Source organism: Lepus europaeus, chromosome 20, assembly GCF_033115175.1.
Source record: "Lepus europaeus isolate LE1 chromosome 20, mLepTim1.pri, whole genome shotgun sequence".
NCBI classification, from domain to species: Eukaryota; Metazoa; Chordata; class Mammalia; order Lagomorpha; family Leporidae; genus Lepus; species Lepus europaeus.
The window spans coordinates 40,249,335-40,263,709 of record NC_084846.1 but is presented as its reverse complement, the minus strand read 5'-3'; the positions used below and the strand labels follow the sequence as shown (position 1 = coordinate 40,263,709).

At 42.0% G+C, this 14,375-nt stretch overlaps 1 protein-coding gene across 2 annotated transcripts in view; it reads right to left on the bottom strand.

Annotated features, from left to right (window-relative positions):
• The window catches only part of STARD3NL (STARD3 N-terminal like), a 57,363-nt gene that overhangs the window by 30,501 nt on the left and 12,487 nt on the right, over positions 1 to 14,375 (bottom strand). The window lies entirely within an intron of this gene.

Below are 14,375 nucleotides of genomic sequence, written 5' to 3'. Positions count from 1 at the left end.
GAAGCAACATTCAATGTTACCCATCAATAGACAAAGAAGCTGTTGTGGAAAGGATGAAGACAAGACGTTAACGACAACTGGAAGATCTTCATGATAATGTGGACCAGGCCTCTTGGCAAAGGAGCCAGGCGAGTTGGAGGAAAGCCTCCACAATCCTGTAAGTGTTATTACCCATGGACTAGGAAAATATTTACTGACCACTTTCCCAGAACATATCAATTAGCTATAAAAAACTCGTTTCCTAATGAGGAATAGCTTTCTACCAAAAATACCCAGTACACTGGATTTAGCATTTCCCCATCATTTAATGACAAGGATGGTTATGGGCCTCTTCTTGGAAAAGAAGTGTGCACACACCAAAAAGTTCAACACCATGCAGCCACCCAACTGATAATTACGGAAGTTACAGCCCTACAGAGAAGCGCAAGTTCCCCCAAGTCCTGGAAGCGCTTCTATAATAAAGTGAAAGATGAGTAATCTAAGTGATCTGATCTCCTCACTGGAGGGCAGAGTCCCTAAACAGAAAGTGTGGAGAATGGTATGATTGTGGACCAAAGATTCCAGCATCCCTTCCTGCAGGACCTCTCCCCGAGGGAGCATTATACTCTACTTACCTCATGTGTCTTCTCTGGCCTTGAATGCAGGCAGGAAGTAGGGTGACACTTACGTTCGCAAGTCTTTAGAACCAGGGCATGCCTCACCATGCTCACCTTTCTGTCACAACGGCTAGCAATGCCCAGATAAAGAAGAGTAATCTCATGGTAGGTAAAACAGACTGCAGAAGTTTCCCCAAGCAATATGGTCTCATCAATCCTACCTACTGTTCAGAACTTTGACTCCTCAAACTTGACCCTGGTCTGTCCTTTCCACACTTTTACAGAGTGGTAGTAAGATGACTTGCCACTTTTCAGAGACATTTGATCATATAAACTAAAGGAAATTAACTATGGACCTTCAAAGCAAAAGCTGACATATGACATCAGAGGTCCAGTGGTCATCTCTGAGGAAGAGGGAAGGATGGAGATTAGAGGGCAACAGTGGGGGTCAAGTTCCATTGCTGACCTGAGCAGTGGTAACATGGCTGTATTCACTCACAGATAATCTACTGGCACACCTAGTAGCTTCAGTGGTGCACTGACTTGTGAAAAATTTGGAATTCTACACACCTATGTGAATTCTGGAATAGTATGTAAAAATAAATGAAAATACATTTTCTGTGATGGAAAACATATTTTGAAGCTTAACAAGACAACTGAGACATTCTCTAAAACTCAACCTGAGTGAATAGAGATATTTTTGCAATGCTACATTCTATATTAAGAAAAAGCAACCCAGATAATTCTTAAGCCAATCTAATAATTAGCAACTGTATGTTAAAAAATAAATTGAAATTCTTTATTAAAAAGACTTATTTATTTATTTGAAAGTCAGTCAGAGAGAGACAGGGAGAGGTCTTCTATCTGCTTATTCACTCCCCTGATGGCTACAATGGCCAGAACTCAGCCAAGCTGAAGCCAGGAGCCAGGAGCCAGGAATTTTGTCTGGGTCTCCCACATGGGTGCAGGGGCCCAAGCACCTGGGCCACCTTCTGCTGCTTTTATAAGTAGGATCTGGATCAGAAATGAGCAGCTGGGACTCAAACTGGCTAACATATGAGACACCATTGTCACAGGTGGTGGCTTTACCCACCATACTACAACGCTGGCTCCTGAAATTCTTAAATTATTTTAACTGTACAGAAAAGCCAGAAATTCAAACTGAAACTGTTTGCAGGAGGAAAATTATTTTTTAAAAAATATTTATTAATTTATTTGAAAGGCAGAGTTACAGAGAGGCAGAAGCAGAGAGACAGAGGGGTCTTCCATCTGCTGGTTCACTCCCTAGATGGCCACAATGGCTGAATCTGTGCTAATCCGAAACCAGGAACCAGGAGCTTCTTCCGGGTGTCCCATGTGAGTACAGGGGCCCAAAGACTTGGGCTATCTTCTACTTTCCCAGGCCACAGCAGAGAGCTGGACCAGAAGTGGAGCAGCAGGAACTTGAACTGGCGCCCATAGGAGATGTTGGCACTGCAGGCAGTGGCCCCACCTGCCACAAAACACCGCTGGCCCCGGGAAAATAATTTTTAAGGTCATTTAGATCATTGTCTTAGTCTCACTATTTCCTCCTTCATAATCCATTCTGTATAAGTAAGGAACAATAGCAAAGCAAACACTAACCCCAGAAATCTGAGACTTGGTGTTTCAAAATGAAAAGTGACATTATACAACAGTATGCATATGACTTGAGAAATGAGAATCCTTATATTATTTTTCAGATGTACGTGTGTAACTGCTAATTAGTTACCATTTATAGATGCTTCTACTAGCTCCAATAACAAAGTTACCTAAATCATTAAAGGATCTGAGCAGTATGACTCTAAGCAAATTGATCTTTCTCTGGGAAAGTGGGAAATCATAAAAGGGAGAGAGAACTTCCTTTACTTTTATACTCCTAAATGATGGTTTCTTTGGGGGACTGGTAAGCATTCAGGAATCTTTTCTATTCCCATAAAGTAGACTGTGAACTGGAAACTTTAGGAAATAATGGCTAAAAATACTAAGACACATTGGCAAATCCAAGTTCTGCAGGAAACTCTTGATTTCTGCATTATTAGCCCTTAAAATAAGACTGGATTTTTTTTCATTGTATGACTCATTTCACAGTGACAGACTTGAATTAAAGATATCATCTAATTACAAGGGTATGTGATTATGTGGCAGATAAGTTTCATCTAAAAGATATACCTGTAGAATGTTTTAGTCTGAGTTCCTATAAGGAGAAGCATTGCACTGGCTACTTTATGAGCCATGATGTAAGAGTCAGTGGCGGGTGTGTCTGCTCCAACAGGTGTACATCTCCAGAGATGTCCACCAGAGATGCTGGGTCTTGGCAGTCTTGGAGGACAGAGCAGAGGGGCACTCTACCCAGCTCTGTCCCTCTGCCTGGTTCCATTAGTCAATTTTCTTCTGAGAGTTGGTTAGCCCCATTGCATGTCTGGTGGGTTCATCTGGCTGAGGAGGCCTCTCCCGTAGCCAGACTGCACATTCCTGGGTATGGCAGATTGCTGAAGTCTGGAGAGAAGACCCAGCAACTCTGGGTGTGGCGCTGGCCAGCCTGGCTGGTGGAACCCGACTGGAGGAGAGCTGCCTGCTCAATAAGCCAGAGTTTAGAAGGTTCCTGAGGCTATGCCAAGGGAATCTACGAATATACATAAAATGTGTCATGGACTTTTTGTAGATTAGGATGACTTAAGTACAATACAGTGATGAATTTCTGGTGTGTAGCTGCATCCTAGATTCTTGAACCACATGACTCTGTCACTACGGGAAAGAACTTCCTTTAACATGTGAAGAGAAGGGCCATTCCTAAAGTCCCTTTTGACTTTATGACTACCAGATTTCATCATAACTGCGTCTTTCAGACAAATGCAGCCCAAGTGTTAGTTCTTTCAGGACCACTCCCCACATTCCAATCCACAGCCATGGTCAAATGTATCTCTTCCACACTCCCTCAACACTAGGGCTGTGCCACTTATAGTATTGTTCACCATGCTAGACTTTAATTAGCCATTTACTTGGTTGCCTCTCCCACTAGTTGGGATGCTTGAAGGCCCTGGATTTGACCAGGGACTAGCACAGTCCATGGCCGACAACGGAATATCAAATATTAATGGAATGGCTTCCACCTAGTATCCAGCGCAGAGGCTGGCGCATAGCAGCTTTCAACACCTCTGCTGCATTGAGGAGACTACAGCTATTTGTTCTGTGCAAGAACTGGCTATCTTCCCAGTCATCATTTCAGACATATTAAATATTCATTCCTTGGCACTGAGATCCTCTCCAGGGTTGGCTGAAGAAAGATGGTGTTAAATACTGATAAACTGTATACACAGGAAGCTAAGTTTACAAGTTAGGGTTTATTCCAACTATGGGGGAAATATCAGGGAGGTGGAGAATTATATAAAAAAAGAAACATTTATGTGAGGAGATGAGACTCCTCTTTGGTTTCTTTGGCTTTTGAAAAAGAGGTTAATATATCTTAATTGTTTCACATCAATACAATCATCTTGTACTGTATTATAGTGTCAGACAACTATTTCTACAATTATGTTCCATTAACAAACTACCCAACACTCAGTGGCTAAGGCAAACAGCATTTATTCTCAAGCTCATAGGCCAGCACACTGTCTGAAGTTCACGTGGTATAGGCTGGACCCAGAGCAACTCTGCTTCAGGCCACAGATGGAGAGCCTGGCATCAAAATGTATGGTGGGTCGAGATCTGACCATCACTTTTCTTGGACCAGGGAGACCTTGATATTTTCTTCTCAAGGCAAATGGCAAAAAACTTAGGAGACATGATGGCCCACATACACACATTTAAAATCTGTGTACAGATCATGCATGTTCATATTAAACAGACCAAAGCATGTCCCAAGGCCAAGTCCAAAGGTAGCATAGTTGAGAGATATACTCCTCCCAGAGAAGAGCTGGAAGAAAGGATCTACTAACTAATAATCAGCACAGCTAGCTATCAATGTTCTAAATCAGGGATCAGCAAACTATAGCCTACAGGTCCAATAACGTCTCTGCTCTGGAACATCACACCCATTCCTAGTCCACAGATGCATTCACACTAAGATACCAGACCTGAACAACTGCAACAGAGATCACCAGGTTCACAAAGCCTAAAATATTTACTTTCCCATCTTCATTTTTCTAGAAAGGGGAACTATTGCTTTCATCAAGTTCTCAGAGGGGACCTAGATGACATTTGAAGTCACTGTGTTAATATTACTCCCCCTCCCGCACTCCAAAAGGCTAACTGATGAATATTAGTTTTCCCAAGAACTGCTGTGCTCCACTCGCATGTTACACTTTACACCCAGGGAGTCTTACTGAGTGATGGCTAGAGCAGGGCCACTGCAGAGGGCTTACAGAACGACCCCCCCCCACTCTTCTCTGTGTTCTCATCCCTATCTACCTATCTGCTACCCTACCTACACTGCTAGCTTCCTAGGGTGTGGTATCCCTCCCACATGAGAAAACACAATCCATTCTGCTTCTAGGGAACTGTTTGTATCCTTGGGATTCTTTCACCGCATTTGTCCCCAAGCTGGGTGCAAAGATGAGCCAAACATGGGCTCCATCTGCTTCATCAGAGAACTGACACTACCCAGACAGTAGGGAGCAGCTGCTATGGGGTAGCAGCCACTAGTGCTAGTGTTTATCTCAAGCCCCTGCATCTCTCAGACCTTGCTGGGAGGAGCTACATCAAGTCTCAACCCAACCATCCAGTCTTCTCTGTCCTGTTGCTGGAGGCAGCCAGAGTGTAATATATTTCCCCCAAGAAAATATCAGAAAAATACTAGACATCAAAGCTATCTTATTTATAAAGGCCTATGAACAGATTCAGTTTACAGACAGGTTTTTCTTGGTCTTGTGCAGTGTTTCTAAAGATTCAAAATGAAATGCTAACATGGTAAATAGATAATTTACACAGATGTCCAACTTCTCTTGAAAAGTCAAGAGATGCATACCCCAGGTTTCCATTCTCTCAGCATTAAAATATATCCAAGTTGTTGATGATTTTAATATTTTTTAGTTTGAATGATAGAGAAACAGAAAGAGAGATGGCTCCTATCAGCTGGCTTATTCCTTAAATGCCTACAATGGCTGCGGCTGGGCTGAGGCTGCAGCCAGGAGCTGGAAAGTAAATCTCCCATGTGGGTGGCAAGAACCTAAGCACTTGAACCATTACTGTTGTCCCCCAGGGTATGCATTAGCAGGGAACTGGAATCAGAGCAGGGAATCCAACCCAGGTGCTCAGATGTGGGATCCTGGTGTCTTAATCAGTGTCATAACTGTTGGGCTAAGTGCCTGCCCCTGCTGACCACTTCAGATGGGTCGTGCACTTTCCACCTGGCCTCTGTCTGGACCTGGCCTAGAGACACTTGAGTTTGCTGCCCTAAGCAATGTTGACTCTTGGGTTTTATGGGCAAATAAACTAAGGACTACACGCACTGCAAGAATGCTCCAATCCAAGAAATATTTCAAGATCAAGTTTAGGCCCAAAGCTTGGATTGAAACTCTTCCTCACTACCCTTACTCACCCCAGATTCCTAGAAGGAATTTAAAAAGGCATCAGAATGGTCATTGGGATGCAGTCCTGAGATCTGAATGTCCCTGAAGACATGAGTTCCCTTGGCTTTGCCCACTCTACCCTGGAACTGTTTTTTTCTGGGGGCAGGAAGCAGCCTGAGCTGGCTATCCTCCTGCAAGGCTCATTACGTGTTGAGACACATAATTATGAGACACGGTTTATGACCATCAAAGTCTGCTTAGAGTTCTCAGTTTCCAAGGGCAAGCAGCTATGAGTGAGGAATGGGAATAGTGAGTGAACAATTTGGTATTTGCAAACATACCTTAACGATAAGAGAAAGAAGGATATTAACAGTAGTCAAGTTTTCATCACTATAACTAAATACCTAAAATTGTGAAGGAAGGTTTATTTTGGCTTATGGTTTTGGAGGTTCATGGTCCTAGATTAGATGGGCTCTAGTAGTTCAGCTGCCTGATGAGACTGAAGGTTGGCGATGGTGGGGCCTGTGTGGAGGGTTAGTCACACCTGATCTAGGAAGCAGAGAGAAGAGGTGGATCCTGCTTGCAGAATTTTATAACCAACTCTCTTGTAAAAGGCAACTTCCAAAGGCACACCTCCACTAGGCCCACCTCCTAGACAACATAACTGGATCAAGTCTCCACCCTTGTAGCACTATTAATCCCTGACTGTGGTACTTAATCATGTACATGAGTTTGGGAGCCATATTCTAGTCAAACCACAGCAATAACCAAAAAAACACAGATGCTTTTAAAATAAGCATGCATAGAAGAGAGAAGGGTGTGGGGAAGAAGCTAACCCTGCAAACTAAAAATCACAGCAAGAAAGAGACAACTTCAAACTCTGCAGGTACCGGTAAGATGAGGAATGTCATGCCATGCCTAAGAAGACCTGGAAACCACTGTCAGACTCACCCAATTATCCAACCTTTCCTGAAACAGTTTGGCTTACTGTCTGCTTAACATGAGGGCTGTCTGCGTTTTGAAAATACCCCAAAGATGGCATGTAAAGATATTTGAAAAACAAGAGAAAAGTAAGCCGGCGCCGCAGCTCAGTAGGCTAATCCTCCGCCTTGCGGCGCCGGCACAACGGGTTCTAGTCCCGGTCGGGGCACCAATCCTGTCCCGGTTGCCCCCCTTCCAGGCCAGCTCTCTGCTGTGGCCAGGGAGTGCAGTGGAGGATGGCCCAAGTCCTTGGGCCCTGCACCCCATGGGAGACCAGGAGAAGCACCTGGCTCCTGCCATCGAATCAGCGCGGTGCGCCGGCCGCAGCGTGCCTACCGCGGCGGCCGTTGGAGGGTGAACCAACGGCAAAAGGAAGACCTTTCTCTCTGTCTCCCTCTACTGTCCACTCTGCCTGTCCAAAAAAAAAAAAAAAAAGAGAAAAGTAGAGTTTGTTATCCTGTATTTCTGCACATTACTGATGCTATGAGATATGAACATTTTACCCTGGAAAGTGATGACTGTTAGCATACTGAGGAAAGTGACATTGTAGGAGGTTATCAAAGCCACAGGCAAGGTGAGGGAGCTGATGTGTGTGTGTGTGTGTGTGTGTTGCTCCCACTTCCTGAGCTGGAGAACATCACTGCAAAGCACTGCGGTAGGCTTACTAAAGTCAAGATACAACCAACCTTTCTCCAGCCAAGTGCCCACCACTATTCTGCTGAGATTTCAAAGCACCCTTATTTCCCCTCTGTGCCATAACTGTACAAGCTCGAAATTAAACACAAAGTCTAGAACAGATATTTCTGAAACCCACACTCTTGGACTGATTTTTAAAACATCACAATCAAATCTGTAGTTGAAACAACAGGAAATTGGTGTATAAAGAAATGGAGGGATGTGTGTGTGACTCAGTCATTTTAAAGCAATATGTGAAAAATTCAATAAAGCATTGAAATAAAACAATCCAATCAACAATTCAGTATTATTCCAAATTACAAAAGCCTTCCTGAGTCAAGGAGTCAAATTTTGCCAGCAAATGCTATGAATGTGCCAAGTGACAATCAGTGAAATGTTTCAAAAAAAGAAAAAATAACAACAACAACAACTTTGCTCTGTGAAGCTCTACAGGGCTTTCCATAGATTTGCCCAAACCATCAGAGCTACAAGAGGGTAGAACTCAGGAAACTCAGTAACATTGCCATCTGAGAACTGAACAGTCAACTCAACACAGGAAGAGTCACAGCTGACGTGCTGTGTTCTTAAAGAAATAAAATGGCTCAGAGGCTGAGCAATGAGAACAAGCTGACAGGGTATAACGTTTGGTTCAAGAGAAGAGAGAAGGTGCCCAGCAGAAAGATGACAGGACACTCAGGAAAAGGGGTGTCACAGCCAATGGTAGCTGTGTCCATCCTGGTTCTCTCGAGTGGGGGCACCATGCTTGCTGGATTTTAAATATCCCCATTCTACTGGCCAGGTTATTCCTATGATTAATAGGCTTGAGAAAATTTAATTCAGTAACTCCCTCCATGCCTCCCACAGCCTTTTCCTAGTTCCATGCTTATTAAAATGTGTGATTCCCTGTGGGGAACACAGTCAGGTTGAAATAGTCTGCCTGGCAGTTAAGGCGTTCCCTACAGTTACTGGGAACTTTTCTGGGAGGTCTAGACACGTCCTGACGACTTTCCACGGAATCACTGGGTACAAACTGCTCTCTGGGAACTTACAGATCAATCATTTAGACATCATCTTAGTGATGACTGGACACCATAAAATATTAGCACATTCTTTTTATAATATGCAAGCGGTAATATTCTGAAAAAGCATTAGAGAAAGTCCATATTGTCACTCTATTATTCCTCCCACATCTCTGTATAAACTACAGGCACTTATCAGTAATTTTCTTCAACTAGAGTTACTAAGTGGGCCTCAGGTAACAATCCCAAACCTAAGCTCTAACCACTGAACTTGACCAGGCAACAGGAACACAATATTTGCTTATTATAAATCTGATTTGCAACTATTTGTGTAAGATCATGAATTTATATCTAATATAAGCCACTAAGGTTCACAGTTCAGCTAATAGTTTTCAATAAACACCCAAAAATTCAAGATGGATAATCAAGATCTGAAAATTTTGACATATCTACTTTTTTACTAAGCAATATTTGAATTTCTGAAGATTCAGAAGGGTAGTAAATTTGAAACAGCATTCAGTTAATATCCACCACTTAGCATCAAATGGGTACTTTACCAGAAAGAATAAAGATACAAAATGAATCTTTAAAAACTATGAAAAGGAGTGGTACTAACATATTGGCTAACTCAAAACTCATATAAATACAAACTAAATCTAATGGGACAGATATTCCCACTTACCCATTAAAATGTCTCCCAGCCTCCTCAATGCATGCATGAACGCAACATAACAATTCATTGGAGTTTTGACATTATGTACACTTCAATTTGGGAGGAACTGCATAATTTCAATTCTAGAGGGAACAACTATATTTCCACTAAGCCTCTACTGCTTCCCACTTTTCATAAAATGTGGCTCTGCATTGCTTTTATTCCCAAGCTCTGCAACACAGAAATACACTGCTGATGGTACAGCACAAGCTGAAAGAAAACCAGCGACTACAGTCAGCCTCAGGAGGCAGGCACAGAGGCAAACACTAGAGGAACACGTGCCCGGTCCTCACGGGCTGTGTGTGGACTTTAAAAAAATGCACATGTAAAGGCCAGAAATCTGAAGTGTAATCGGAAATTCCCCAAATATTAAGCAATAATTCAATCAAAAAACAACAACACTGAGTCAACACAACTAAATATTTTAGAGACATTGGTTAAATGTATGAGATCATTTTTAAAGTGGTTTCCTGAGCCCTTCAGAGAGCACCAGCTCCCCAGTCTTGCCTAAGGAAAGTGCGGCCTGCTTCCGCCTACTTCTGGAACCACCTGAGCATGTCAGGAAACACACGCAGTTCCCTGAGGGCACCACATTCTCACAGAACTCTGCTTGCACTTTTCTCTCTACCTGGAGTGCTGCTCTCCTTATCTCTACAGCTGTGACTCACATGATAAGCCTGAACTCAAAGGTCACTTTCTCCAGGAGGATTTTGCTTCCTCTCACTCTTGTGCCCTTCCTGCCCCTATTAGAGAACAGCGCACACAGACCTCTATACCAAAAAGCAAGCAAGAGAGGCGATTTGAAATTGCACCAGTTATGAAATACTGGGGCTGGCATTGCGGGATAGCAAGTTAGCCTCTGCTTGCCACACTGGCATCCCTTATTGGAATGCCAGTTGGAGTCCCAGCTGCTCCCTTCCAGATCCAGCTTCCTGCTAATGTGTCTGGGAAAGCAGCAGAATATGTCCCAAGTACTTGGACTACTGTCACCCATGTGGGAGACCTGGATGGAGTTCCTGGCTCCTGGCTTTAGTCTGGCCTAGTTTTGGCCATTGTGGCCATTTGGGGAGGGAACCAGCAGATGGAAGATCTCGCTCTCCCTTTCCCTCTCCCTCTCTGTTACTCTGCCTTTTGAACAAAATAAATAAATAAATCCTTTTTTAGAAACATGAAACACTAAGGACTAAATTTAATTAAAATACATAAAGATCTCAACAATGAAAACTAAAAAACATTGAGAGAAAATAAAGAGGAAAATAAATGGAGAGATACAGTATGTCCATGCATTGGAAAAACTCATCCTGTCAAGATATCAATTCTCTCCATGCTGATCTGTAGATGCAGCTCAATCCCATCATAATTCCACTAAGCTTGTTTATATAAATTAACAATGTAATTCTAATGCATATACATGCAAAGAAATGATAATATTGAAAACAATCTTCTAATCCTGGCTGTTCTGGCCATTAGAGGAGTGAATCAGTGAATGGAAGACATACTCTCTCTCTCTCTACCTCTCTCTCTCCCTCTTTCTCTATAACTCTGTCTTTCAAGAAACAAATCTTAAAAAAAGAAAAACCACTTTGTGCAGACTGTTTTGAAGAAACCCCTCACTGGCCAGTTTTGGGACAACTCGAACCAAAAAATGAATAATGAATAACAATAGTAATGTTGATATTTATGCTGGAAAAATTTAAAAATTCCACGCATGCATTGTATTTCTGTAAAAGACATAGATGGGTGGAGAGAGTAAAAGGTCAGATAAAAAGTGTAGAAGGAGTCATAAAATTAGAAAAATCAATAGCTTGAAATTCCCAGTATAGCAACTGATTCAGGTAAGGGTCATTGAGCGATGCTAACAATCATTACATAGTCTCAGAGCATTTCTCCTCAGATTTACTAATTTTATTGAGGACAATATACCTTTACAGTGGAGAGACCTGGCGCTAACTGCCAAAATAAACAATCAAGTGGCATCACCAGTACTGGAGTAAGCTTCCCTACGTGCCTTCAGGTGTAAGAGTATATAACATCAATTATGATACATTCTTGCCTGAAAAGCCTAACCTGGGTTTAGTCCTAAGGATACACTCAGGCAAACACATGGCAACTAGCCAGCAGTCTTCAAAGAAGTCAATGTGGTGCAAAGAACACAAGACAAACAAAAAGGAATGTGGTGTAAACACCTTTCAAACTGAAAAGGGCATAAAGAGACACAACTGGCAAATGCAAGTCACAAGCCTAAACTGAGTCTTGAATTAAAAAAAAAAAGGAAAAGCTACAAAAGACAACTGGGTAATTGATCATAGTTTAGTAATCTGGCTATGTAGAAGAATGCCCTTATTCTTAGGAGCTGCGTGCTGAAGTACTGCGTGCTAAGTGTCATGATGTACACGACTTACTTCTGACCAGTCCAGTAAAATGGAAGGACAAGGCTGTTCTGGGATCTACATCTATCCATATATGGTATATATTATGTATGTCCATATATAGTAGATATATGCATATATAATTTATAATATAATATTGACAATATAGACAAATATTCAATCATGGGTATAATAAGCACATACAGATGTAATATATGTCTATATAGCAAAGAAAAGGCAAGTTTTTGTTGCAAAACAATCATTAACTTTGCTTTAAGTATGTGCTACCTTTAAGAGCACTGAGAACCCAGATCATCCTTGAAAACCTCTTGTTCTATGAAATAGAATACATACAGATTTTGCACACATGCCTTTATATAACAATTCTTATGACAGTTTGAAATACACCAATAGACTACAATGAAAACTCACATATGATCCCTGGGCATTCCCGATCATTTTGCCCATAATACAACTAGGAAATCACCTACACACAAAGGAGAATGGGTTGAAGATTTCTAAAGTGTTGTGGCTGCAGATAGGAGTCACTCGGTTTGGCTGTTGAGCCAATGCTATTTAAATACTTAGTAATAGTCTTTTGCTGTTGTATTGTTATAAGGCTGAAATGAAACAATGGAGTCTCATGAAATTGGTTGGGTTCTAAAGTTTGCTCCAAGGGCCAACACTGTGGCATAGTAGGTAAAGCCCGCTGCCTGCAGTGCCGACATCCCATATGAGCACTTGTTCAAGTCCTGGCTGCTTCACTTCCGATCCAGCTCTCTGCTATGGCCTGGGAAAGCAGTACAAGATGGTTCGAGTCCTTGGGCCCCTGTACAGCCTTAAGGTCCTGGCTCCCGGCTTCAGATTGACCCAACTCCAGCCATTGCAGCCATTTGGGGAGTGAACCAGTGGATGGAAGACTTCTCTTTCTCTCTCCCTCTACCTCTCTGTAACTCTGCCCTTCAAATATATAAATAAATCTTTTTTTTTTAAATGAAGTTTGCCAGAGTCTTTAATTAAGATTTGTATAACATAATTCTTTATTGCAAGATTTTAAAAACAAATTTTCTCTTTCATTTGTTCTTAGGTTGGAACTTAAACTCACCCCATATACTTAGGGGAAAAACAGCCATTCACAAAGCATGGTGCACCATGTGTTATATAATTCATACTTGACTTATGTCACTGGTACCTGCATTTCAACTTTGCTTCTTTCTGTTCATCACCTCTGTCTAAAAATCAAGACAGGCCAATTCATTGGCAGTATTCACACAGAATATTATTTTCATGGCTTTATTTTGAGTGTTTACTGCCTAGGCCTCATGTTTTCCAGTGGTGTTTACATTCATTTGTGATATAATTAATGTTTGGATTCCATCCTGGTAAGTCAGCTCACTCTTCGCTGCTTTCTATTCTGCCCTCTACCCACTGAAGGCTGCTTATTAAAGCTCTGTCATTTCTGTAGCTTTACCTCATCAGTGATGTTTGTTAAAGTCGGCAGAAGAAAATGACTGTTTTTGCATAAACAGAATTTAACTTTTTGGCAATCTCTTTAAGACTCAACTTTATTTAAAAGTTAACAGCAAGAGAAAAATGAAAGGCACAAAAAATGTTTATGTTATAGTGTTACTTAAAGTCATTCCTCTGACAAATACTAATTCATCTCTGAAACCCAACAACAGCAACAACCAAACAACTTCATTTCCAAGCTATCTACCTCCTACAGCAAATTAAAATGTTAGTGAACTTTTATTTGGTATGTTTTATAATTTAGGAGACGAATCTAAAATGGATATTAATAAGCTGAATCTGGATGCATTTAAGAATTGCACTTGGTGCTGTGGTGTAAAGTCACCAACTGAGGCACTGACACCCCATATGGTGTCATTTCAATTCCCAGTTTCTCCGCTTCTGATCCAGTTCCTTGTTATTGTGCCTGGGAAGGCAGCAGAAGATGGCCCAAGTACTTGGGCCCCTGAACCCACATGGGATTTCTAGAAGCAGATCCTGGTTCCTGGCTTTGGATCGGCCCAGCTCCAGCCGCCGCAGCCATCTGGAGAGCAAACCAGTGGATGGAAGATTCTCTCTCTTTAACTCTGCCTTCCAAATAAATAGATCTTTAAAAAAGAATTGCACTTGATTGTGGCTGAAAATTCAGAGTTTTTTTTGCCAATAACATACCATATCCACTTCATTTACTTCTCAAATAGTGTCTGAGTAACAACCTGTGTTAGGTCCTCCTCTGAGCACTGGGGAAAAACTGGAAAACTCTGCTCCCCTCTGAGAGTTTACCTTCTGCAGGAACAGAATGGAAGACCAACAAACAGGGCTGAGAGCGCTGTCATTTTAAGCTAAGTGGTAAGGTTGGTCTCACTGGGAAGGTCACATCTGAGCCAAGACTAGAGGAGATGAGGGAGAAATATCCAGCAAGTATCAGAAGAAAGAGCAGTGCGGGCAAAGGGAAAAGCAGGGCAAAAGCCCTGTGGCAGGATGGA